The sequence below is a fragment of the Balaenoptera borealis genome, assembly GCF_965194805.1.
Source record: "Balaenoptera borealis genome assembly, chromosome: 17".
Taxonomy (NCBI): domain Eukaryota; kingdom Metazoa; phylum Chordata; class Mammalia; order Artiodactyla; family Balaenopteridae; genus Balaenoptera; species Balaenoptera borealis.
Genome location: NC_138876.1, coordinates 68,238,893 through 68,265,019, shown reverse-complemented (window position 1 = coordinate 68,265,019; position 26,127 = coordinate 68,238,893). Strand labels below are relative to the sequence as shown.

The 26,127-nt window shown below is 40.4% G+C and overlaps 1 protein-coding gene across 10 annotated transcripts in view; it reads right to left on the bottom strand.

Moving 5' to 3' along the window:
* NCOA2 (nuclear receptor coactivator 2) overlaps positions 1 to 26,127 on the bottom strand; it is a 270,200-nt gene that overhangs the window by 121,168 nt on the left and 122,905 nt on the right. For 2 of the 10 annotated variants that reach the window (XM_082363382.1, XM_082363385.1), the window contains one exon: positions 9,525 to 9,752. The exons of the other annotated variants lie outside the window; for them this stretch is intronic. The gene's annotated coding sequence lies outside the window, so the exon portion shown is untranslated. The remainder of the gene's footprint in view (positions 1 to 9,524; positions 9,753 to 26,127) is intronic. 10 annotated transcript variants of the gene reach the window in all.

Genomic DNA, 26,127 nt, shown 5'->3' with positions numbered 1-26,127 from the left:
AGACCCCATAGCAATGCTCCCCTGACACTTGATCTAGGCACCCAGAGGACAGGCTGCCAGCGGTCTACTGGGGCGGCTCGGCGCAGAAGTTCTATCCAGACACAGACAGAGGTGATGGCTTGAGTCCAGCAGATTCTCAGAGTCCGTGGAATATGTAAGAGAGGGCTGTTCTGTGTGCAGAGAGAGAAGTCGAAAAGACACAGAGGAAGAAAGCACAGGATGATAAGGGGACAAGGAGCAATGAGCGAGCCAGTCAGGAGGCAGAGAAGAGGTGTGCCCTGAGCGGGAGGAGGCCGAGGAGCTTGTGAGACAGAAGCAGCTGGTGCAGACAGAGCGCACCTCGGGCACCCCAGTCAGCACACACACAGTGGTTCTGCACCTTTCCCCCCAGTAAGCCAGAGCGCGTGCTCCCCTAGCCTAGATTTCAATGGTCAGGCTACCAAATAGACACGGAAGCTTTCAATGTGGGTAAATTTGCGGCCCGCGAGCTATAACTCTACCCCTTCCCAATAAAGGCAGACGTCCCATGGACAACACCAGACCTATTGAACTCTATCCCCTCACTCGGCCCTGAAGTCATGGAAAGCCTGGCTCAGCTCTTGCTCTCATCATTGATTAGCTGTGCAACATTGGGAAAGGTACTTAACCTTTCTAAGCTTCAGTTTTGATGCCTGTAAAATTCAGAAATAATATTCACTTCACAAGTTTGTATGAAAATTAAATGAGATCGAGGATAAAAGTACATAGCTTGATATATATAGGCTTCGCTCAGGCGTGAGTAATAGAGCTGTTGGCCAAAAGTTCAGTGTTAATGAATCAACAATACATATATTAAATAAGGTGTCTTTAAACAGAAACCCACTCAAAATAAGGCTATGTATTGATCCAAGAGCTAAAATGTTATGACCAGAGACTTGCAGGAATCTAACTCCGTATCTCCCCTAGAAGCAATGGCTCGGTATTTGCTAACTCAGTGTCTGCCGTGACTTTATGGAACATAACGCCTGCAAATAACAAGGATCGGCTGTAGTTCATTAAAGGTAGAACATGGGAGTAGGGGAGAATCTGGGGGGCAGGCAGCTAGAAGGGTAGAGCCAGGTCACGAAAGGACCTTTTATGTCCTACCAAGGGGTGTGGACTTCATACCACTTCTAATCTGATTACTGATTAGAAGACTGTGGGCCTGGGAAAGGTCTACAGCTCCCTGCTCCTGAGTGGACCCCTGGTGTCTGGGACATACGTCTCATCTGTAAGAAAGACTGCTACCCAATGCCTTACACGTGCTGTCCTCTCGGCTCAGAGCCACAGACAACAGAAGATACTGGGAGCCACCAACCGTCTAGTGGCCACGGTGAATGTCAAAAGAAACAGGTGAAATCAAATTTGGTAATGTATATTAACACATCATATTCAATATAGTTATCTTTTCAACGTGTAATCAATATTCTAATTATTATTATCTAAAATTATTAATGAGCTATTTTACTTTTCTTTGGGGAGGGGGGCACTCCGTCTTCAAAGTCTGAGTGTATTTTGCACTCAATTCAGGTAGGCCACATTTCCAATGGTCAAAAGCCACTCGTGACTTGTGGCTCCTATGCTGGACAGTGAAGGCCTAGGGTACCCTATACATCCTCCAGGCCCTGCTAGTCATCTTCTGTTCTCTTCACTTTCTCTGCCAAGTGTCCCCTGATCAACCCTCTCCCCACCCCAGGGGCAGTCAGTTACTCTTCTCCTGTACTAGTGAAGCACCTGACAAAATTTTACAATAAACAGTTGTTAAATAAACAGGAGAATTTAAGTGCAAGAATGAAATTGGCTATCTTTCCATTTTAAAAATAAACCAACACGTAGGAGGATCCATCAAGGGAGACCAAAGACAGATGATAACGCTATATCCATACTTAACTTTCCCACTCATTAGCAAAAATCCAGTTATAAAAATTTCGTGAGGTAAAACTTTTTCCCACCATGAATACTGACGAGAAAGAGTGACATCACCTAGGAAAAAATATGCTTGTTCACTACTAAAGCATGAAGAAGTAGAAGGGATCCCTATCTGAAATATTATGCAGACATGAACTCCTCTCTAGGGAATTTGCGGGGATGTAAAATGACTTACTACAAATCTTAAATCAGTGGCTGATATTCCAGGGGTGTTCCCAATGTCTGAAAACAAGAATCTTAATTTGGATTCTCTGTGGTTTTTATACCTGAATGCTCCACCATAGCAATGCAGTGAGTAAAGGACCTTAAAAACAGCAAGGTTTCCATTTGCCAAGAAAAAGGAGAAGTAGCTAAGCAAGAAAATACGTAACATGCGCCTTTCAGATCCCACGACTTCAGAACTTCTCCCCACCCCATGAATCTCACGCTAATTCAGAGTCCACTCCTTGTACCAATCTCCGCTGCCGCATAATAATGCGCTCCCTCCCCTCACCTTTCCCTAAAGCAGATTTCTGAATCAGCTGTGAGTTACTTTTCATGAATATGTTTCTTTTCAGTGCAGACCAAACGCCATTTAAAGGAAGCGTTAAGAGGGACCCTGGAAAATTTGCTATCTGTTGCACAAGTTTTTTTTTAAACATCTTTATTGGAGTATAATTGCTTTACAATGGTGTGTTAGTTTCTGCTGTATAACAAAGTGAATCAGCTATACATATACATATATCCCCATATCCCCTCCCTCCCACTCTCCCTATCCCACCCCTCTAGGTGGTCACAAAGCACTGAGCTGATCTCCCTGTGCTATGCGGCTGCTTCCCACTATCTATTTTACGTTTGGTAGTGTATATATGTCAATGCTACTCTCTGACTTCGTCCCAGCTTACCATTCCCCCTCCCCGTGTCCTCAAGTCCATTCTCTATGTCTGCATCTTTATTCCTGTCCTGCCCCTAGGTTCATCAGAACCTTTTTTTTTTTTTTAGATTCCATATATATTGCACAAGTTTTTTCACTTCATGAATTTTATATCCCTTTGGTTTCCAAAGAATTAAACTGCATCTATTAAAATATAGCCTAGTACCTTAATCCTACCTAAATCTTCCCAAACTGTGACTTTCTCAAAAAACCAAAAACCTCCTAAGAACATATTTCACTGAGGTTTACAACACTGAGTACTAAGGTCACCTTTAATTCCGTCTTTTCTTACCCCATCTTTCCTGCAAATTAAAAATCTCTCCAAGAAGCAAACCCCCTCAGCCTGACAAGATCAGACCTGATTATAATATCTGTGGTTAATTATTGTGGTTGGAATTCTGACGTGTAGCAGGATTTGCAAGCTAGTCACCTGGCTTGTTTAGACACTACCCTGATGTCAAAATGTGCCTCTTTTAACTCTCATAGAAAGACTGGGGCTCTTCCTCACTCCCCAACCTCTGAAAGTTAAGATATTTTTAGATAACATAACAGATTAATCCTTTTATGAATGTACTTTAAAACTGTACAGGACTGACATTTGATGTCCTAGGAGAAAAACAGCACGATCTGGAACCAAACCTACCCTAGTTTTAAGAGAATGTAAATAAAAAGACTTTTTTGTTACAATACAAAGGAAATACGAACAGGCACAGATGGAGACCAGTTAAAACTACCATTCAAACCTGCTCAGGGAGAAGTCATTAACCAAGTTATCAGGAATACTCTCTGATTGGCCAAACAAGTTTTACAAAAACCTCTTGACACTTAAAGTTCCTATAAGATATAAGATAATTACATTTATTGAGGCCGGGTTCCAGTGCCAGCCGTAAGTTATCTTGTAGGTTTAAATATCTTATTTGCCTTTGTTTTCCCAAAGTGTTTCATAGGGTGCCGTGTAATAATAGTAAGTGCTCAATAAAAACACCTTGAACTACCCCAAAGTCCTTGGATCTCTTCAAAAGCTTTAGATAAGGCGGCAAAATAAAATTTAAAAGCAAAAACAAAGAAAAACAAAGAAAGCCCAAACCATCTGGCTATAAGAGTTTCATTATTCAATACGATGCTAGTGACTTTTGGGCTGAAACCAGTATGTAACTGTCTTATATCCTACTTACAAGAATGTGGGGAGAGTCCTACAATTAAAAAATAAATAAATAGATCCCAGAATGACTAAAACCACAGGTAATTAACTGTTTATTGGAACCAAGTTCTCTTTTTATGTAGGTAGACTAAACTAAGGTGCCAGTTATTTTTTTTTTAAAGAAAATCCCATTTAATAAGATTAATGATTTTATTAAACTATATTGTGCTAAAATATAGCTTGTAGATATTATAAGGAAGAGAATCTCCTGCACTTAGTATGATTAAAAATTATGTTTGAGCTGCTCTCACCATATTTACTTGCAGAAGATAATAAAAAGAATCAATTCTTTGTAAACTGTCGATACAGTACATAATGGCCAGACAGAGTTCTTACCTCCATCAGTGTCAATTTCAAAAGGGAGATATGCACAATATAATAATATATGTGGTTGGAAACATACACACACCCCAAGTTGGGCACATCTGGTCTAGAAGTTAAATGAAAAACATATTAGTGAATTCATACCTCTGGTAAACACTGTATAATAGTTAACCCTTTTCAGATAAAGCTTATGATTATCTTTCCCCAATCTCAGATTTTTAAGTACTACACCTTCCAAGGTTGAGAGAACGGTACAGACTGCTAAGAGAATTAATAGCATTAGCATGAGCGAAAGTGGACAAGCACAGTCTAAAGATTAACTGCATGTTTTCGGCTTTCTGCATACAGTAGCATAAGGATGTAATAAATCAGAAAAAGTTAGGTACTCTATACAACAAAAAATCATTCATTCAAGGCCTCAGCCAAAATAAGAAGATTTATTACCTAACTAAAATTTAGATAATTTCAAATTCACTGCAAAGCCCTTTTTAAGGCTTGAATTACAAAAGGATATTAAAAAAAATTAACAGATACAAATATAAAGCTTATATTTATTCCTTAATGAGTAAGATTTGCATTGGATTCTTCTTTGGAAATTCAGAAAATGCTTACCAATTCATCTCCTAAAACAAGCATGAGACTGTATTTGGCCACATAAAGAAACTGCAAGAAACCTTTAATGGTTAAATAAACACATAAGAAATAGGGACCACGAAGGAATCAATGTGGACAGCACCGTACGTATCTGTCCCCGAGAGCACTATCACTGGCTGGTTGTCATGCTCAGTTCTCCCTCGGCAACACGCACGTCCAATCCAGAGGCACAGAGAATTCCAAGAACACTGCCAAACATTCAGTCAGAGCACTTGTGAAACACACCTTGTAATTGTCCACAGCCTTTGCAGTTCAAACCAGAGCTCAGCAGCTTGTCCTTATCTTCACCAGTGACGTAAATAAAAATACCATACATCACTCTTCCAAAAGAAAAACCAAAAAAACCCACAATTAGCAATAAATTTAATGCCTCAGAGATAAATCTCCTGTGTTAACCCAAACCAGCGTTCTGCCTTGATGTAAACCTGAGCACATGCTGAGTGCCCTGCTGCTTACCTCCTCTATCACTTGCTTCTAACGACAGCTGACAAACTAGCCTCACAAATCCTTTTTTAGCTGCTGATCAGACAGATCCCCCCTTTGACAATCCAGCATGGTGGAACACTCGAAAATTCTTCCTGCTTCTATTCTATTGCTTGCTCTAAAAACCAGTTTCCTTTTCATTGAGATAATAGCCTTTTCTGCAGTCACATGACTCAGAAGCTACATTAGCAGAGCTTTATGATAATAGACTAAGCCTCTACCCCCTCCTGTTATTAAGGGGATGTCTTTCTCTTTCTCTTTCCCTCTCTCTCTCTCTCTCTCTCTCTCTCTCTCACACACACACACACACACACACACACACACACACACACACGTGCCCATAATGCACATGCACTCACATACACGGGTCTAAAATTATTTATTCTTCTTGGAATTATCATAATAAATAAAGAAGTATACGCTAACATGAAAATACTAAAAATTTCTAGATCTGCCTGCTAAAAATAACTGCCAGAAACAAACATTCTGAGACGTGGTCTTCCTTTCAGCAGGATGCAGCACCCTGGCCACGAACACTCCCCAGTGAACAGTGTATGAAGTGGGACAGTCAGAGGGAAATGTGTACTCTCCTGTTCTCTAGAGCTTTGCCCCCAGAGATATAAAGCTGACAAATCTGGCATAACGAACACTGTGGAGACATGATAGCTACTCACACGTTGGGAATTAATTAGTTTCACATATTAGTAAAACACCATGTAAGCATACTTTTTAACACCAAAATGTATTCTTATTAGGAATACACCCTATGTAATTTATAAGTTATTCCAAGAAGAAGAACTATTACCATGGCCAAAACAATCTTAAAATATAAAAATCAAAAGTTCTTTTGAGCCTGGCCAATTTGATTGATTTCTGATAAACCATCAACTTTCAAAACACACATGTGGAAACACTAGGTCAGTAGTGCCCGACACACTGGTTGCTCCACACTTTTTTTTTTTAACGTCCTTGGTAACAGGTTGAAGTACTAGGCAAAGAGACAGCAGCGGATTACATTATCTTCTTACTTTGTTTTCATACCAAAGAATCTTTTAAATCTACCAGACAAGCGATTTGGGGAAGGAGTTTAAGTGTAAGAATGTGCTGAGAAGTGGAAAATGGAGAAAAAGATGGGCTAAGGCGTTGCCCCAGAAGCAAAATCACACTGAAGCATAACACACAACTGGGAGAGCGCTGCCACCAGCAGACTGAAAGCAAGACAGACTGTTCAACTAAGTCAACAGATGAAGCTACATTTTACATGTTTGGGTTTTATTTATTGCCTTGGTTTTCTCATCTCAAAAAGGGAAAACATACTAGATATTTTCATTTTTTAACTTTTCACTGTGCTAAAATACACATAACATTAAAAGTTACCACTTTAAGTGTACAGTTCGGTAGAGATAAGTCTATTCACACTGTTTTGCAACAGCTCTCCCGACCTTTTTCATCTTGCAAAACTGAAACTCTGCACCCATTAAACAGCAACTCCCATTTCCCCTTCCCTCCAGGCCCTGGCAAGCACCACCTACTTTCTGTTTCTATGAATTTAACTACTTTAGATCCCTTGTATAAGTGGAATCAGACAGTACTTGGTGTGTGTGTGTGTGTGTGTGTGTGTGTGTGTGTGTGCAGATATTTTAAAGAATAATTATTTCAATACCTGGAGATCAAGATGAAGAGTTTTCATCTCACAAAATCATTTTACACAAACTGCATTATTCCTAAGTAAAGCAAGCCAAAATTATATTCTTTAATACAGAAAACCCAAGAATTGTTATAGATACAACTAGACAGAAGGGATTATTATCATATAAAAGTTATCTACACAAAAACTCTGTAATTTCTCAGAATCCAAAAAATCTGATAATTCTAATTCTGAAACTCCTAGTTTACTCTAATTAACCACTCAACACATAAATAAGTCGGGTAGGGTGGAGTGGGTGTTGAATAATTCTCCTCCAGTCACTGGAAGGGACTGTGGCCACTCTGCTGGAACATGGCACTAGCACCTCACCAAGTCTCCAGTGACCACACAGGGGTCAGTGAGCACAGCTTCCATGAGGACCTGAGCAGAGAAATTCACATACCAAGAAAATATACTTAAAGCATTTAAATGCTAGCACATGGTGATACCTCATCACAAAAAGCCAAAGCACAAAGAACCTTTAAAAGTTATAATGACCTTAACAGCCACCTAACTGTTTTCATTGTGTACTTAAAATCTAAAGTCAATAATCAGCCAGGGCATTATAGGAAATCAATGTATCACAGGAAACCAATCTCATAGTAGATATGAGCGAACACTTTTTTAAAGAAGTAGCATAAAAACTGTAGGGGGCAGTTTTGTGAAATCCATCCACCTAAGTTTGTCCTTTTTCTGCTCACAACATCATCCAACCATTTCTACAGCGGTAAGGTGAGGTCACAGACACTCTAAAATTACCACCATGTTGTCCTTTATTAACTTCGATGGCGTTTTTACAAATTATTTCTCAGCCAATCATGGGCAGCAGCAAAATTTGCTGTGCATTCGCTGATCAAATCCATCACAGTAAGAAAATGTCTCCTGCCAAACACTTGCAAGTAAAATGTCTTACTCCAGATTCTATGCTTACACTTCAAGATGGACTGCTGTTAGCAAAACTGCCCCTCTGTCATGTTTTCTGCCGGCAAGCACAAATAGGTGAAACTGTCTAACCCCGTCCTGAGGGCAGACTGGTGGCTGCAGCAGACCCTATCATTACCAATTTTAACCCTTTTTCTTCACTAGGGCAGTAGTGTTTACAGCGGAATTAGGTTAGATGATTTGTAAAGATGTTTCTACCTATAAGGTTTCCTGAGAGTGGTGCTTATATATATATAAAATTGTGATTCATTTCTTAAACCAAAAGTCTGGTGAGAGGTAAAACAAGGATTCAATAGGGTGATGTTTCACTTTTTATAAATCAAGGTGAAATTTACATTCAGTGCAATAAACAGACCTTAAGAGTAAAGTTTAAGAGTTCTGACCAATGAAAGCACCTACGTAATCCACGCTCCTGTCCGGACACACAACACTGTCATCGCCCAGCAGAGCTCTCCTGTGCCTACCCGCCCCCCACCAGCCATAACTCTTACTTTCTGTTATCACAGATTAGTTCTGCTTTTTCTAGAACTTCAAACAACGGGAATCGTACAGTAAGTACTCTTTATGCTTCTTTCAGCATAATGCTTTTGAGATTCATCTGTGTTATTGCATATATTAACAATTTGTCCCTTTTCAGTGCTAAGGGTAATTCCATTGTGTGAATATACTGCAGCTCATCTATTCTCCTTTGATGGGCATTTGGGTTGTTTCCAACGGGGGCTTGTGGTAAACAAAATTCTAAAATGGCTCTGCAAGATCTCCCCACCCCCCCACGTACACACCCTTCATAATCCCCAGCACTGTAAATATGGTGGATCTTCACTATTGACCTTAGGGTAGGGAGATTATGGAGGCGGGCCTGGCCTAATCGTAACGGATTTTCTCCATCAGGCAGCAGCAGAAGTCAGAAGTTTGAAGCCTGAGATGGATTCTATATGCCTTTGGTGACGTGAAGATGGGGGCAACCACATGTCAAGGAACGCAGGTGACCTCTAGGAGCTGAGAGTGGCACTCAGCTAACACCTAGCAAGGGGAGAGGATCTCAGTTCCACCGCTGCAAGATCCTGAATTCTGCCAACAATGAGAATGAGCTGAAAGTGGACGTCCCACCCCCAGAGCCTCCAGATGAGAACTCATTCTTGTTGACACCTGCACTTCAGCCTGGTGATGCCCTGAGCAGAGGATCACACCAACACCATGCTCAATTTCTGATCTACAGGACGGTGAGCTAGTAATTGGGGGTTATTTGCGGTAATTTGTTACTCAGCAAAAGAAAACTAATGGGGGGGGGGGTTACTATATGCAAGTTGCTACCAATACACATGTACAGGTCTTTTCACAGACATGAATTTTCATTTCGTGCAGTTAAATACCTAGGAATGGAATCGGGGGCTCACGGATAAGTGTAAGAAACTGTCGCGGTGTTTTCCAAAGCAGCTTTACACTCCCACCAGCCATGCACGAGAGCTCTGGGTGTCGCACAGTCTCACCAACGTTTGCCGTTGTCAGTCTTTTACATTTTAGCTGAAATTCTACATGTGTTAGCAGCCTTCTCTACATATGGGGTGAGATCCTCGTCCACTTCCTCCTCTGTAGAGTTTCTGTAACATTTACAGATAACACCACATAAAGCCCTGTTCCGTATTCTTTGTCAGTGTCTCTTAGGAGTCAGGGGTTCCTGTGCACTGGAGCATAAACACTGAAGGGCAGGGATCATGCCTTTATTCCTCTAAATCCTTCCCATCATCTATCCTAGTGCTGCTTCTACAGATTATGTGGTCAAGTTTATGTACTGACATTTCTTTTTCCTTAAAAAGGTAATTAGGTAGCAACATGAAAAATTGCTAATGAAGAGGCCACTTTGTAGGGAGGAAAGAGTGTGACCTTGGAATTACAGTTTTAGTTTGAATCCACTGCTGGATATACAACCGTGAGCAAGTTACTTAACCTCTCTGAGTCTTAGGTTCCTCATCTGTAAATGGGCGGGGGAAATGTCTACATGGCACTGCTCTTGTGAACATTCTATGAATTACATGGAAAGCAACTAGCCCAGAGGCTGGCATAGGACGGCGATTGATGGCAGCTATTATTAGCTCTAAGTTTGTTACGATGTTCAGCAAAAAGAAGAGAAACAATACCTTTCTGTTATAACTCTAGAGAAAGCATGGAAGAGAATACATAAAATGGTAAGAGTTGGATAAGGTGGATGAGACCATAGGTGATTTTAATTCTAATTTTTAAACCTTTAGTAATGTTTCCATAATTTTAAAATATAGCAAACTGTTGATAACTTCTAAAACCGGGTGAAGGGTACATGGCAGGGGGGTTATAAATACTATTCTAAATTTCCATTATAGACAAACCTCAAAAACTAGAGTTCACTGTACCAAAAAAAAGGGCAAATATTTACAAAGATTTCTTGATACACTAACACCATACAATTTATTAATTCAAATGATTAGAAATGAGATAAACCCTGAAGGTGCCACATTTAACAAGTTGCAGAGTGTGAACAAACTTTAGGTCGTTTATGAAATTAATTTTGTTAACCCATTAGCATTGTAATTCTATATTAAACCAAAATACCAGGTTTTGAAAACCTGATAAAATATCATGGAATAGTTAATCTATCTGTTAAATACATTTTTAATTCAATAAGGTTTAAGTTGCATAAATGGTAAGTTAATAAAGTGAAAAGTAATAATACCCACTGAAGTGGCTGTTTTCATTAGGCACACGTGCCCACAGAATTATGTCACTTGGACCTCTGGCCTCCTTCCTCAAGAGGTGAGCCAGGGATATGGACCTCTGGCCTCCTTCCTCAAGAGGTGAGCCAGGGATAGAAAGAAGGCCTATCCGGGAATATCCATGCCTGTGGATGTCAGCATGCTAACATTAACTAAAGATTTCATTCTTCTGATATGTAGGAAAATGTGCCTTCGAGAAGGCCCAACTGTGCTAAGCTAGCAGTGAGTGCTATTTTGTTGGGTTATTTCCAATAAAAGGCTTATGCAAACAGCAGTGCATAAACGTCTATGATACGACTGCGGGAGATTATACCCACACAAAAGACAGCTGAGGAGCAGGACTAGAGAGCACAATCACTTCTAAACAGGACTTGGCCAAGTTGCCACTTCATGAAATGAAATAATATCCAAACAGCTCACTACGCTTCCAACTCAGCATCTGTGCTTCATCCAAGGACTTGAGAAGCATCTCCTACCGAAAGTGATTCTCTTCCCAATCAGTCCACATGTGAACTACTCCAAAGAGTCGCACTGATTCTTTGAGGTCACTGAGTACCCCTGGGTTACAACTAAAATTCCTGGGTGATCTGCTAACCAGAATGAATGAGAACCCTAGCGGTCTATCAGGGTTTATACCTTATATTCCTCAGGATTCTAAAAATGGCAAAGGCTCAGGGAGCAGATTAAATACCACAGGAATTTGACTCATTGATTAATCCAGCCCTCTGAAACTGGCGTTATTCCCTAAAAGGCTCTGACAGGATCAACGACCATTTTGAATTACAAAATCACGAGGCTAAAAAGAACGTGAGAGCCATCTCACGCTGGGACTCCAGAAGTCTTCCATCTCAAATTCCCAACGTTGGATAACTCCACAGTCTCCAGTTAGACTTTTTCAATTCGTAACTTTAGTCATTTACATATTAATTAAGTACAAATCTCCCCCAACTGTTCTTAAGAGTTCAAAAAGAAACCAAAGGCTGAGACTAGACCATACTGCTTCTTTTTTAAAAATAAATTTATTTTTTTTTGGCTGCGTTGGGTCTTCGTTGCTGCACGCAGGCTTTCTCTAGTTGTGGCGAGCAGGGGCTTCTCTTGTTGCGGAGCACGGGCTCTAGGCGCACGGGCTTCAGTAGTTGTGGCACGTGGGCTCAGTAGTTGTGGCTCGTGGGCTTAGTTGCTCCACGGCATGTGGGATCTTCCTGGACCAGGGCTCGAACCCATGTCCCCTGCACTGGCAGGCGGATTCTTAACCACTGCGCCACCAGGGAAGCCCTGCTTCTTTAAAATGTTGGAAAGGACTGAGGTTCCAGGGACAAAACAGAAGAGCTATACCCTTTGGCCATGATGGCCAATGGCCTCAAACACACCTTCTTGTCCTCCTTAAACTCTGGTGGAATAACCAGAGTTGCTCTTCTGACTCTGCTATTCTCTGGACCCTCTGTGTATTAAGTGCTCCCAACTGAAGCCAAGAGAGAGTGACAGTCACACACACCAAGGACTGGAAGAGCCTGGCTCGCTGTGCTCACTGGATCGTAAAGGAACGCTGTGCAGGTACTGATATGATAGTAAGACTTTTTGTTTTTTCTTTTTTTTTTAAAGATTTGTTTATTCTTTATTTATTTATTTAATTTATTTTTGGCTGTGTCGGGTCTTAGTTTAGCGGCACGCGGGATCTTTGTTGAGACATGCGGGATCTTTCGCTGTGGCGCATGGGCTTCTCTCTAGTTGTGGCGTGCAGGTTTTCTCTTCTCTAGCTGTGGCGCGCAGCTCCAGGGCGCGTGGGCTCTGTAGTTGTGGCGCGTGGGTTTCACAGCACGTGGGCTCTGTAGTTAGTGGCCCGCGGGCTCTAGTTGAGGCCAGAGAGCTCAGTAGTTGTGGCACACCAGCTTAGTTGCCCTGACCAGGGATCGAACCCGCATCCCTTTCATTGTAAGGTGGATTCTTTACCACTGGACCACCAGGGAAGTCCCACTTTTTGTTTTTTCTTGACAACCTTTTTAAACTAAGATCTGACTGAAAGTCTTCATTTATTCACAAAACTGGCCATATAAACAGAAGAGACAAAAAAGCTTCTCTTTGTGAAGATGCTATATTCTGAGGCAAAGAGTTAATTATTCAACTATTCTAAATTTCCAAAGGCATAAGAGGCACTTGTGACACAAGGTGCTGAGGAACGTGTGTTTTGTGTTTGTCTAGAGGACTGCATCTCGCACAGCACAGCACTGTGTCTTAGCACCAGAGCCGATTCTGGCTCCACTTCAAGGGTCACTTGTTAAATGCTTCTGAATGAGATGGATGATTTCTTCCTCCTTCCCCTCACCCCTGCTCTTTCTTTTTCTGCTTTCCCCTTAGTCGTTCCTTCCTTTCATAATATTAATATTACTTACCCTTGTTTGGAAGAGGGTATATCATAATGTTGATAGCAAGTACAAGAAAAGAGGGGAAATATCATTAGAGGCAAAAAAGTAATCTTTCCCTAAAGCCCCACAGGCCACAGCAATAGTTTATAACAAAGGAAAAACACGTTTGATTCCTGACCTGATGTCTTTCACTTCTTTCTCACTCTTGTTTCTTTTGTAGCTTCAGATTTATTTGTTTCATTCAACAAATACTTACTCAGTACCAATGTCATGTAAGGCACTAAGTCAGGCACTGGGAATACAAAAATGGACAGGACAAAAAAAGCCCTGCCCTCTAGAGACCCATCATCAAGGAGGGCAAAAAGAGAAGTAGGCAAAACTTATATGATCAGAAATGCCATCTCAAGACGGGCTGTTGCAAGACGAAGAGAAACAATGCTTAACTTTGAAAGGGAAAGGCCAGGAAAGGCTTCAGAAAACAGTAGGACAAGCAGGACTCTATCAAGTGTGTGAGGAAGGGGAGAAAGAGGTGCAAAAGCAGGGGAGAGTGAGAGCACATTTCTCACTCGGGCTCCAGTGACATTCACAGGATCACAGCCAAAATGTACCTAAAAGAAGGTGGTGGGAGAAGAGGCTGCAGAGGTGGGCGTGGGCCAGGCTAGGATGAGCTTTGTCTGCAGAGCTAAGGAGGATGAAATTCATCTTGTAGGAATGAGGAACCCATAAAAGGTTCTGAGCAGATGAATAACTAACTGTTTTTCTAAAAGAGAAAGATTTCCATAGGTAGGAAGTTTAAGAAATGATGACCACTTGGGGAGACGCATTAGCAAGTTGTAACAATAGATCTGTGAGAAATGATGAGACTATATGTAAAGTAAGATACCTACCCTTAAGTCTAGTACAGCCCACAAATAAACCCTCACATATATGGTCAAATGATTTTTGACACAGGTGCCAAGATCATTCAATGGGGCTTTTCATACTTGTCGTTTAAACAAATGGTTCTGTGAAAACTGGATAACCACATGCAAAAATAATGATGTTGGACTCTTACCTTACATATATAAAAACTAACTCAAAGTAGATCAAAGACCTAAACATAACGGCTAAAACTATAAAATTCTTACAAGAAAACATAGGGGGAAAGTTTCACGACACTGGCTTTGGTAATGATTTCTTGGATATGACACCAAAAGCACACGCAACAAAAGAAAAAATAGATAAGTTGGACTTCATCAAAATTAAAAACTTCTGTGCATCAAAGGATACCATCAACAGAATGAAAAGGCAACCTATGCATTGGGAGAAAGCATTTGAAAATCATATTTAGTTGATAAAGGGTTGATACCCACTGTAAATAAAGAACTCCTACAACAACCAAAACCCAAAACAATTTGATATTAAAAATGGGCAAAGACCTTGAAAAGACACTTTTCCAAAGATATACAAATGGCCAAAAAGCACACGAAAAGATGCTCCAACATCACTAGTCATTATGGAGACGCAAATCAAAACTACAATAAGATACCACTTCACACCCACTAGGGTGGTTATTATCAAAAAACTAGAAAGTAAATATTGGCAAGGAGAAATACTGGAGAAAATGGAACCCTTGTACATTGCTGGTGGCATGTAAAATGGCACAGCTACTGTGGAAAACTGTGTGATGATTCCTCAAAAAAAATAAACATAGAATTACCATGTAACTCAGCAATTCCACTTCTGGGTAAGTACCCAAAAGAAGTGAAAGCAGAGACTTGAATAAATGTTTGTACATCTATGTTTATAGCAACATTATTCACTTGGTAGAAGCAACCCAAGTGTCCACTGACAGATGAATGGATAAATAAAATGTGGTATACACACACACACACACACACACACACACATACACACACACAATGGAATATTATTCAGTTATAAAAAGGAAGGAAATTTTGACCTATGCTACAAGATGGATGGATGGATGGATGGTGAAGACATGTTAAGTGTATGTAATAAGCAAGGCTCAAAAAGATTAGAACCTCTTATATGAGCTTCCCAGAGCAGTCCAATTCATAGAGGCCAAAAGTACAATGGTGGCTGCCAGGGAATGGCGGGGAGGAGGAATGTGGAGTTAGTGTCTAGTAGGTACAGACTTTCAACTGTGGAAGATAAAAAAATTCTGGAGGTGGATACTGGTGGTGGTTGTACAGCAATGTGAATGTACTTAATGCCACAGATCTGGACACTTAAACATGGTTAAAATGATAATTTTTTTATGGATATTTTACCACAGTTTTCTTAAAATTCTATATAGTCATAGTTTAGTTAGGCTATGTCAAAAATGTCCTCATGTTCAGAGCTTTGCTTATGTTTTCTACATTGTCATTACTGCCTCAATGAAAGAGTGTTCTTTGTCAGGTGCCAGAATAGTTAAAATTTACTTCAATTCATATGAAGTAATACATTTAGAACTCAGTGGTTAGACTGAAAATTACCTCTAGCCTCTAAGAAGGGAAGCCAAAGCACAACAAACACATGACCATTCCTTTGGGAAGGAGACATCTGGTCTCTTCTATACTGATCATAACCTCCACGCTAACAGAGCCACCTGCTGTGTGCCCACGGTTTCGAGAGATTCGTGTTAGTTTACTAGTAGTCCATTAAGTAAAATTACCCCCAAATTTAGGAGTATTTTCTGCCAAACTTACAAAACAGAAGATAAAACCACGTGCCAACTAAGCAAGAGAAGCTCAACAAAAAGGTTAGAGAACAATTTACTTATTAGCTCAGAAGTGACAGAAGTAAGACTAGCTTAGATATCTAAAATCTTCCTTAAGCAAGCCATGAAAAACACACATAGGTAACTCTATATAATCCAAGCTAATAGATGATTTCCAATTTATTTCTATTTTACTGTGGAACGGAGTAATTGATGTACACTAATTCAAAGGCAAAAATACTGAGACACGAAATGAGACTACGTCTCTCAAGGCTGGACCCGGTCATGGAATCCGCGAGGCCTGGCAAATGCACCACGCACGTGCTGTGGTTGCCCCCCCCCGCCGGCCCCCCCCCCCCGGCACAGCAGGCACTGCTCACGAATCGCCTTGCCTCCCCAGCACCGGGGCGAGAGCGGAAGAGAGATCTGGGGCGGCCGCGAATCACACCCGGAGAAGATCCAGGAGAACCTCTGCTAACGCAGGGAGGACGCCACCACCACAGGACAGATTCTGCAACACCAGTTGCTGCGAGAGTGGAAACCGAATCTGCTGCTTTGCAGTAGCCACTTCTCTTTCCGGAAGCTGGTTTTAGACATGAGTAAAGATCCAGGCAAGCCCTCGGTGATACCCTAAACGGTAGTTCTTTGAAGACAGAGCTTTTATCCTTGATAGGATTGAAGAATCAAGGGGCATGACTAGGGATATGCTCTTGGCGTTTTGTTAGAAAAGTGATTTGCTGGTAAAGAAAACCTCCCCCAGCAGCAGAGGAAGGTTTCCGGATTGGCAGCTACTCACCCCGTCTCTCCGATTCTGCCGCTCCCTCCTGGGTTTTGCTCAGACCACATCCCCACCCGCTCCTAGAAAGCAGCTGGCAGAAGGCAGGGTGCAGAGAAATGGAGGCAAATTGACAAAAAAGGTTTTCAGAGGTAGACCTAAACCAGCCTGTCATGGCTACTGAGTGGATGTGGACCAGCAATGGGAACCCAAGTGCAGCTGTTTCCTGGCTGTACACGGAGGAGTCAAGACCACGGCTACGTTAGCCAGTCAGGCCATTCCATGAGAGGGTAGTTCTATTATTTTTGATGTTTTATTATACTTCCCCCTTAAACACGGCCAATTTCATAAAGAAGCCCCATTCTTTATAAGCAAGGCATCTTACTCAGATTACATCAGGTCAAAACTATTTAACAGACTGAAGGGAGAAAAAAAGCAATAAAGACACATTAAAAAAAAATCAAACATGTTTAGCGCTTACCATGTGTCAGATATTGGTAAAGCTGTTTATGGATATTCTTGTCTCTTTTCCTCCCAGCAATATTATCCTGGCGGTACTATCATGTCTCCCAGTTTACTAAGGCACAGAGAGGTCAAGTAAAGCTGGTAAGTAAATGGAGCAGGATTTAGATTCGTGCAGTCCGGTTCCAGAGTCTGTGTCCTTACCCACTACACTCTACACAGAAAGAATAGAGGGTACTTATGCTTAATGATCCCCAAGTGTGCAGGCATTATGCCAGCTAGGTGTTTTGCACGTGGTGTCCCACTGGTTCCTCCAAATACCATATGACACTGGCTTAATCTTCCCCTTTTAGAGAAAAAACTGAGGCTCAGTGAAGTTAAATAACTTATTCAAGGTTACACAATAGAAAAATTGCAAACACCAGTTATTTATTAGGTACAAACTACATGCCAGCCAATCTGCCATGTATTCTCTCTTTAATCCTCTCTACAGCCCTGTAACGTAGGTATTAATTCATCCCTATTTTACAGCTAAGGAAAATGAGGCTTAGAGAGAGGTTCGGTCACCTCATCAGAGTCAGATCAGTAGGAACAAAATTTTAACCTCAGACCAGTCGAGTCCCACATTCCCAGTTTTTCCCCTCTGATGCTGCTGTAAATAAAACTTTATGCATAAGCTACAATACACAAGGCATTATGAGGGCTACAAAGATGATTCAGCTCCGTTCAATAAGTGTGCAGTATAAAAAAGGAGAAAGGGCTGCTGTGCAAATCACTATAACTTCCACTCATCTATTCCTCAACTATTCATTGAGGTCCTTACTATCTGTAGGCACTGTGGATACAGCAACCAACCAGATAAAAATCTTTGCCCTCCTGGCCTTAACAATCTAGAGAGGGACAATAAACAGATAAGTGAGTAAAAGACACAATATGCAAGCTAGTGGTAAGTGCTAAGGAGTTAAAAAAGAAATGGAGGGGGGTGAGCAAGGAAGAGAAACTGGGGACATTTCAGCAGCTGGGGACCCTGCTGCTCTCTGCTAGACCTTTAGACAAGTAGCCGGCCTCCATCACGGGGACAGCCAACACTGCCTCCCCACCTTCCCAAACAGGCCACAGGGTCACTGGCCCTCCTGAGAGTCACGGATAAATCCGTTTTCTCACCATTTCCTTCAAGGCTGGTACAATTTGGCTTCTGTCAGAACACCTTTTTCAATACTTGGCTTCAGTGACACTGCACGATCATGCTTCTCTTCCTACCTCACCTCCCTGACCTGTGTTGAGTCTACTTCTCCCTGCCACCAAGCTAAACAAACAAACACACCCCCAAACCCTATGGCTATTACTTGAACAACACCCTTGGTTTTGCTTCTGGCTATAAAGCCACTCCTTGCAGATCGCATCTGCTGATGCAGGTCCTGTGATCACATCTGTAAAACGGGACGCGATGCACGCTTCAGCCTCACGACATCACCTCAGCTCCAGTGCCCAACTTTCAGCCCCTTACAGACCTCTTTCCTGGATGTGTCCGAAACTGAAGCCCTCACCTATCTGAGGAAACGCCTCCTCCTCTATCTGCTGCTTCTCATTTTCTGTCACCCAGTAAGTTTTCTGTAACTCCTCCCTCTCTCTCAATCTTCAAACCCAATCAATTTCCAAGATCTTTAGATAACACTTTTACAGTTTCTCTTGATCACATCTCCTTCTTTCTATTCCTCTGCAATGGCCAGAATTTCCTCATCTCTGAAGTAGGCTTCCCCAGGAACGTCTCCAACGTGTCAAGGTTCCCCCTTTCTCTACTTATCCTAGGGTCAGTATCAAATTTCAGTGCCATGGTCCCTTCATGTTGAACTTGGGCATAGAAATCACCATACAGTAAAATCCTCAAATCATTGAGGATTAAGCGTGATGAGTATTAACAACCACCTATCACAGTTCTTAACATGCAGTAGGGACTTAAAAAATGTCAGTTCTCTTATTCTTATTCCCTGTGAAATCAAATAGGGATCTGTCATTCAGAGGCCTGTGCAATCTACCTAGTTTTCTAGGTGTTCCAAGCAAATATTCCTCTAGCTCTGTGGTCTCAGTTCTGGCCAAACTAGAGTGCCCAGTGTTCCTAGACTTGACACATCATTCGTGTAGTCCGTCCCCTTCTGTTGAGAGTGAAGTGTCCCCCTGCCATTCTCTGCCCATCTAAACCTTACTATCCTCCAAGGTTTATCACCTCAATAGCCACGTCCTTCTGAAGTCTCCCCTCAGCCGTTTACACAAGAGACCTTTCCCTATCTCAATCCCCAAAAACCACCAACTACTCTAATAGCACCTTACAGTCAATTTATAAATACGTATCGATCATTTGATATGTGCCAGGCAATGTATCAGAAACTGAGGACACAAATGTAAAAAACTACTATATTCTTTGTATATCACGGTTATTATTATCTATGTACTTATTTTACCCTAAGTATACCCTAAGAAAGTAGCCCAGCACTATGATTTTAAGCTCTTTGATGTCAGAGTCTGTGTATTACTCATCTTTGTATTCTCTATAGCAGTTATTATGATACCTTGGTAAATAATATAAGCTTAAATTGCTAAATTTGATGGCACCCATAACAATTCTGTAGTATTTCAAAAACATTTTACTCCAGAGACAATTAAGGGGTTTAGAGCAAAAAATTAACTATTACTAAAACACATATGAGAGAAATTACTATTATTTATAAAATTTTAGATGAAGAAATAAGTATTACATAGTAATTGGGTGCATAACAGTTTACTGTGATTTAAATACAAAGCTAGGATTAGAATGAAGAGTCTCAGACTATGCCCAAACTTCAAAGTCTAAAGAATATGTCAAAGCAATGAATAAATAAGAAAAAGACAAACTCAGTAAAACCCTCAATCCTTGTACTAACTTTTATTACATACTTCTGTATTTTGTTATTGAGTGGAGATCCGCCATGTAAAAGTCTTATGACTGGTACAAACTATGCCATATGTAAATGAGAAATTAAAATGCCTGAATAAAGAACAAATTCACTGCACTGGGTCCCTGATTGGGGAGTTAAACACAAGACTTATTAGTCAGAGGGATAAGCCAAATATAAAGTGGGAAGAAAACCTGACAGAAGATATCTACTCTAAGTCACTCCTCTGTATTCAACACCTCTACTGAGAAAGAGAGTTAGAACCACAGCCCTCCTTTAAAAAGCTATCTAAAACAAAAGCAAATAAAGTCAATTCTCCAGTAGCTTAGATATTATAAATGTGTGAATACATGCTCAGAGAGTGGAAATAAATCTTCATATTTCAAAAATATTTCTTGGCCCTAATACCTCCAAAGGGGTAAGAATTTAATGAGGATTAAGGGCCTATCTATGCTTGGTGCTGAGCTAGGCACCATACCTAATCATTTTCTTTAAACAAAATAATGAAGAAAAAAATCAATAGCTTAAATGTTCAACTTCTAGTGTTAAGTATCACAGGCACTATTATACAGTCAACCAAGAAAATGAATGAAAAGTACACTAACATGCAGCTCCCACTTTTAAGATACTAAAGGCTGTCAATTTGTTTTCCATAAAAACATAGCCAATATCACTTATTTTGATAGAAAAAACTATTCCTTAGAAGTTCCTGGCTAAAAAGTGATTAACAACTCAAAATATTTACAAAGAGCTTAACAAAAATGAAAAGAATCACTGTTACTATTGAAACATGAACTAGTGAATGGACATTTTTCTGGGAAAAGCCACGTTATCTGGGTTCATATGATAGGTCATCATAAAGATAAAACAGCATATTACATTTTGCTAACATGACAATATGCTTTAACAGAAAAGATGAAGGAATGACAAAATCATGTGAAATGTTCTCATTTAGAGGAAAAAGCTTAGGATATGGCAAACAGTGAATATGATGGCAAAACACTGCAGTGAAATTTGAGTCTTAGTTTAGTAAAACATGTAAAGTTCAATTTAAAAAAACTTCAGCACATACAGCAGATATTATGAAATAATTACCGCAAAAGAAATTAGCAAGCACCTAAATATCAAAGCTTCAAATTAAAGTGATTTTAAGCACAGTCAATGTTTACTGAGTGCTTAGTAAGTGCTAAGCCCTTTACACACATTATCTCATTTAATAACAACCCTAAGAAGCAGACATTTATCTTATCCCCATTTTACATTAAGTGTCAGAGCTTGGATTCACACCCAGAATCTGACTTGGTTCGTTACCTACTACAGTAATATACATTGTATTAACATATATGTATTAACATATGGTTCTTTAACCGTATAGTAATGTATACTGTATTAACTTTCATGAAAATTTAATGATCAATCACATACACAGGATAATTAACACGCCCAATCCTCCTGTAATATGGGAGTACTCCTATGAATTGCTCAAATCTATACATGTTTAAGTACTTCTACATAAAGAAGAGGAGAGAGGCAAAGTAGTGACACTTGGTTCCTGACATGGAAAAAGGAAACCAGGGTCACTCTTTTTGCAGCTCCTTGAATCACAGCCCAGATAGGGGCATGGCTGGGATGCTATGGGAGGGATACATCCTGCCGAACAAACCATGGTCTCTCAACGCACTGAATACGCAACTTTAATAGGCTTATACCAGCTTGGGGAGAGAAGGAGGACAAGAAGCCAGCGGATCAAAGCACGATCCAGCTAAGGCAGGTGGCAGCCAATGAGGGAAGAGAACGCCTAAGAAGGCTGCCTTAATTTCTGCTTTGATCCAAAAGAGACGGTATTTCTTTTTTATCTTTAAGGAACTGGAGTAGTGAGCAAGGAGGGCATGCATTCTGCGGTACCATCATTTTTAGAACCATCGTTTTTATATATACAGTACCATCATTTCTAGAAAAAAAGAAAAAGGCATATTTATGCCTCTTATTTTTTAAATCACTAGTTAAGGTAAGCCTATAGTTTCTACCACTAATTTTAGCACTTTCCTTTTGTTCTAAAAAATCAAGGGTCAGTCAAATTCTTATTTCTGAATTAGGGCAGTCGACCACACATGAGTCTACCAAGGATTAGCTAAAGGTCTGAAAAATTTTAATAGTTTATTAAAAATAATACAAATATACATACACGTATCTACCCAGAAGTCAAACTGAACAACTCTACCAAGTGAACCAAAATATATTTGTTTACATTTTTAAATGGAATAAGGCAAAGTATACATCCCTCTGGCTCAAGATAAATATGTTCCTAAAATGTATATAAAATGTTTTTCACCTACCAAATACTATTTTCCTGTTAAATCACATGATTTAATACGTTTCCTTCAAAAAGAAAAACCACACTGATGGGCTGAGCTAAAAATCTGGAGAAATCTGACCACATGCCTAAGAAGTATGTATTCCAACAGGGGCCTGCAAGCCATCAGCTGAGTCCCATTGGTTTAGGTCGATTACTAGTGAAAATCAAAAAACAACTGAAAATGATCAGAACCTGGCAGGAAACCGACTGATGCTGACCGCTCTCCATTTTGACCAACTTAAACTCACGCAGCAGAACCACACAGACACAAATGATGATACTTCCCCCTTCCCTTAACAGAGACTATTACTTAGGATCAGGACTGCATAATCAAGATGCACAAATTATATTTTAAAATTCATTATGAGGAAATTAAAAATATTTCATGGAGGTATCATATTTATCAGAAGCTAATTCTTTAACTTTCTTTCAGATAATTTTAAGTGCCAATATAGCTGCGACACTCACTAAAGGGTTTTCTTAGGTTCAACTAAATATTCACACTCAAAACGACCACAGGCAACATCTGGCATGAGTCTCCTGAGAAGGATACAGGCCAGAACAGGGCTTGTCAGCCAGGGAGCATTAGGCTCTACTCCGCTGTGGAAGTACTTCCACCAGACCAAGGATCAGTTGTACCCTGGACGGGTGCAGGAGCTGCCCCTTGAGATGTTTCCTGCTCCAGAGCAGCCAGTATCTCTTTCAACAAGTTCACAGGCAAAGCTTCCAAAGTCCCTGTGGGGGAAATGCTTGTTTATAAGACTCACCGCACCCAGGGAATCTCAAAGCTAGGGCTCCCGCATCAGGTATTCATATTTCATTTATTCAAGATGCAGTTAACCAATCAGGGGTCATTTTTACTGAATATAATGTTGCCTAGAATCATAGTTGATATACAGTCTTATCAGACTACCAAAGGAACAGAGTTACCCGAAAGTTAAAAATGCCAACCTGAAGTATCTCGATTATATCAATAACTCTAAATCAATATAAAAGGGCATTCCCTGGAGGTCCAGTGGTTACGACTGCACTTCCACTGTAGGGGTCCCGGGTTCGCTCCCTGGTCCGGGAACTAAGATCCCACAAGCCACACAGCAAAAAAAAAAAAAAAAAAAAAAAATATATATATATATATAAAACATAACCCAATAGAAAAATGGGCAAAATGTGTTAACAGGCAGTTCAGAAGAACCCAAATGGCCAATGTGTAATCTCAATAGTAATCAGAGAATGTCTATTAAAAGTAAAATGAAATACCATTCCACACCCTTAACATTGTCAAAAATTAAATCTTAAATCGCATATCTTACAACCCAGCAATTACCCTCCTAGGTAATACCCCAGAGAAATTCTCACATGTACACAAGTTGGCATTCACAAAAACGTTTGCTGCTGGAATGCTTATAAGTGCAAAAAACTGGAAACAACCTAACCGTTCATCAAGAGGAAAATGGACAAATTCTGACATGTTCATATAATGGAATGCTGTACACTGGACTGACTTGCAAATACACGGACATTATCTCAAAACAATGTTATAGGAAAAAAGCAAGTTGCAAAACAAAATGGGCAGTGTGAGATATTTAACCAAGTTTTACAACATACAAAATGATACCAAATATTATAAACAATTAAAAACACAAAGAGTAAAAGTAAAAAGCAAAAATAAAAAGCATGGGTACAATAAATAACAAACTGTAGACAGCAGTTATCTTTGAGAAAAGAAAGAGAATGCTATAAATAATCCAAAGAAAAGGGGTCAAAAAAGTGTTTTTTAATTGGTAAAGAAGAATAAACATTTAAAATCCAAATAAGATTTTATCTTGGTAGTTCTCGATCAGAAAACACTACAACACACTGGTTCTCTTTAACTTTAAGATGATCATTCTATTTGTAACTCATCCTATTTGTAATTTTTTTTGTATTGAACTTCCCTCTTTCAATCTACTGATTGCCTTTTTGATGCCAGGACCCGCAGTCCAGTTGGGACGCAGCGCCCACTGTTCTAGACCAAGCCTTCGCCTCCCACTCTTCTCCTGGCCTCTGGCCTCCTCCTCTCCATTTCACCCCCAAACTCACCCTGTGCACCAAGAGCAAATCAATCAACATAAAATGTCACTTTGGTAATCTCACTCATCAGATCCTGAGATGTAAATCTCTGATGGCAGCCACTGCCTGGAGAATGAAAGGAAAAGGCTTTTAACCCAGCGTTTAAAGGCCTCAGAGTTGGCTCAACGTGTGTCCTCTACACAAAGGGTTCTCTGGCTTTGCTCATTCCCCTCTCCTGCTCTTTGTTCAAGCTGTATCTCTTGCCGAGAATGCTACACCGTCACCACCTCTCTTCAGGTATCCAAATCTTAGTTGTCTTCCAAGGCTTTGCCGCAAGTTTTATCTCCCCCATAAACCCCTCCCTAACCAATGTGCCCTAATTTGGACTCATTTGTTCATTCAAATACTTATTGGATGTAGGCATGTGGCAGGAGACCTAGCTCTGGGGGCACTCGTGGAATGCCTATGTATACTACACATGAATTAAAAACTGGTGGTCCAAGGGCTAACACTCCGCACTCCCAATGCCAGGGGCCCGGGTTCGATCCCTGGTCAGGAACTAGTTCCCACATGCCACAACCAAGAGTTCGCATGCTGCAACTAAAAGATCCTGCACGCTGCAACGAAGACCCAGCACAGCTAGCTAAATAAATAAATAAATAAATATTTTTTTAAAACCCCAAAAAACACCTTGGTCTTTTTTTTAATGTTTATATGTCAACCCTCAACTACGCTATAAGCTTCTTAAAGGTGAGGGATTCATTTTTTTCCCACTGAGCAGCTAACATAGTACTTTGTAGTGGTCAGAGTTCAATAAATTATCTCTGGTTAAATGAATTTTGAAATGATAAGGTTATATCATCTAAGTTTTGGACCCAAAATAATTAACACTTATCCTTGGAGCTTTGAATAATGACAACATTTTCTTGTGAAGTACATATCTAGACAACAAGAACAATGGACTTGGAGTCAGAAGGTCTTGTTTGAACTTAGCCTCCACTACTGACTGCCTCTGGCCATAATACCCTCTATCATTAATCTCCATAAAATGAAAGTATTCACACCTGTCTGAGAAGACTTTCACAACTGTTATGATGAATAAGTAAATTAGGAAAAGACCTATGTTATTTACTATGTAAGAAGAGAGTCTACCTGGTTTCTCAGAAGAATTATAAACCTGTTATAAATCCTTGCTCTCCTGCTTGGTAGAGGTGCCCATATGAGAAGCAGCTGGTCTTGAAATCAATTTCTATGGATTTGGAGTCTGCCCTTGTGATCTTCATTTGGAACCCCCATTTGCCCTCTGTCCTGCCTTAATATTTAAGGCCCATCTCCCCCTTTGGCAGTGCCACAGACCCACTGCCCCACTATTTCAGCTACCAGGGAAGCTCACTGAGACCCACCCCTGCAAGCTAATTTCCAGTAGACTATCTAGTCTATAATATATCCTCTAAATTTACTGATACTCAGTGTAGCAATTTTTATATGATATGGCAGCAAACAGAAATCTGTGCATTCAGTTTGTAGGCAAAAATCTTACATTAGACATAGCTTGACTACTTCTTCCTAAATCTTTTCTTCCTAGGTCAC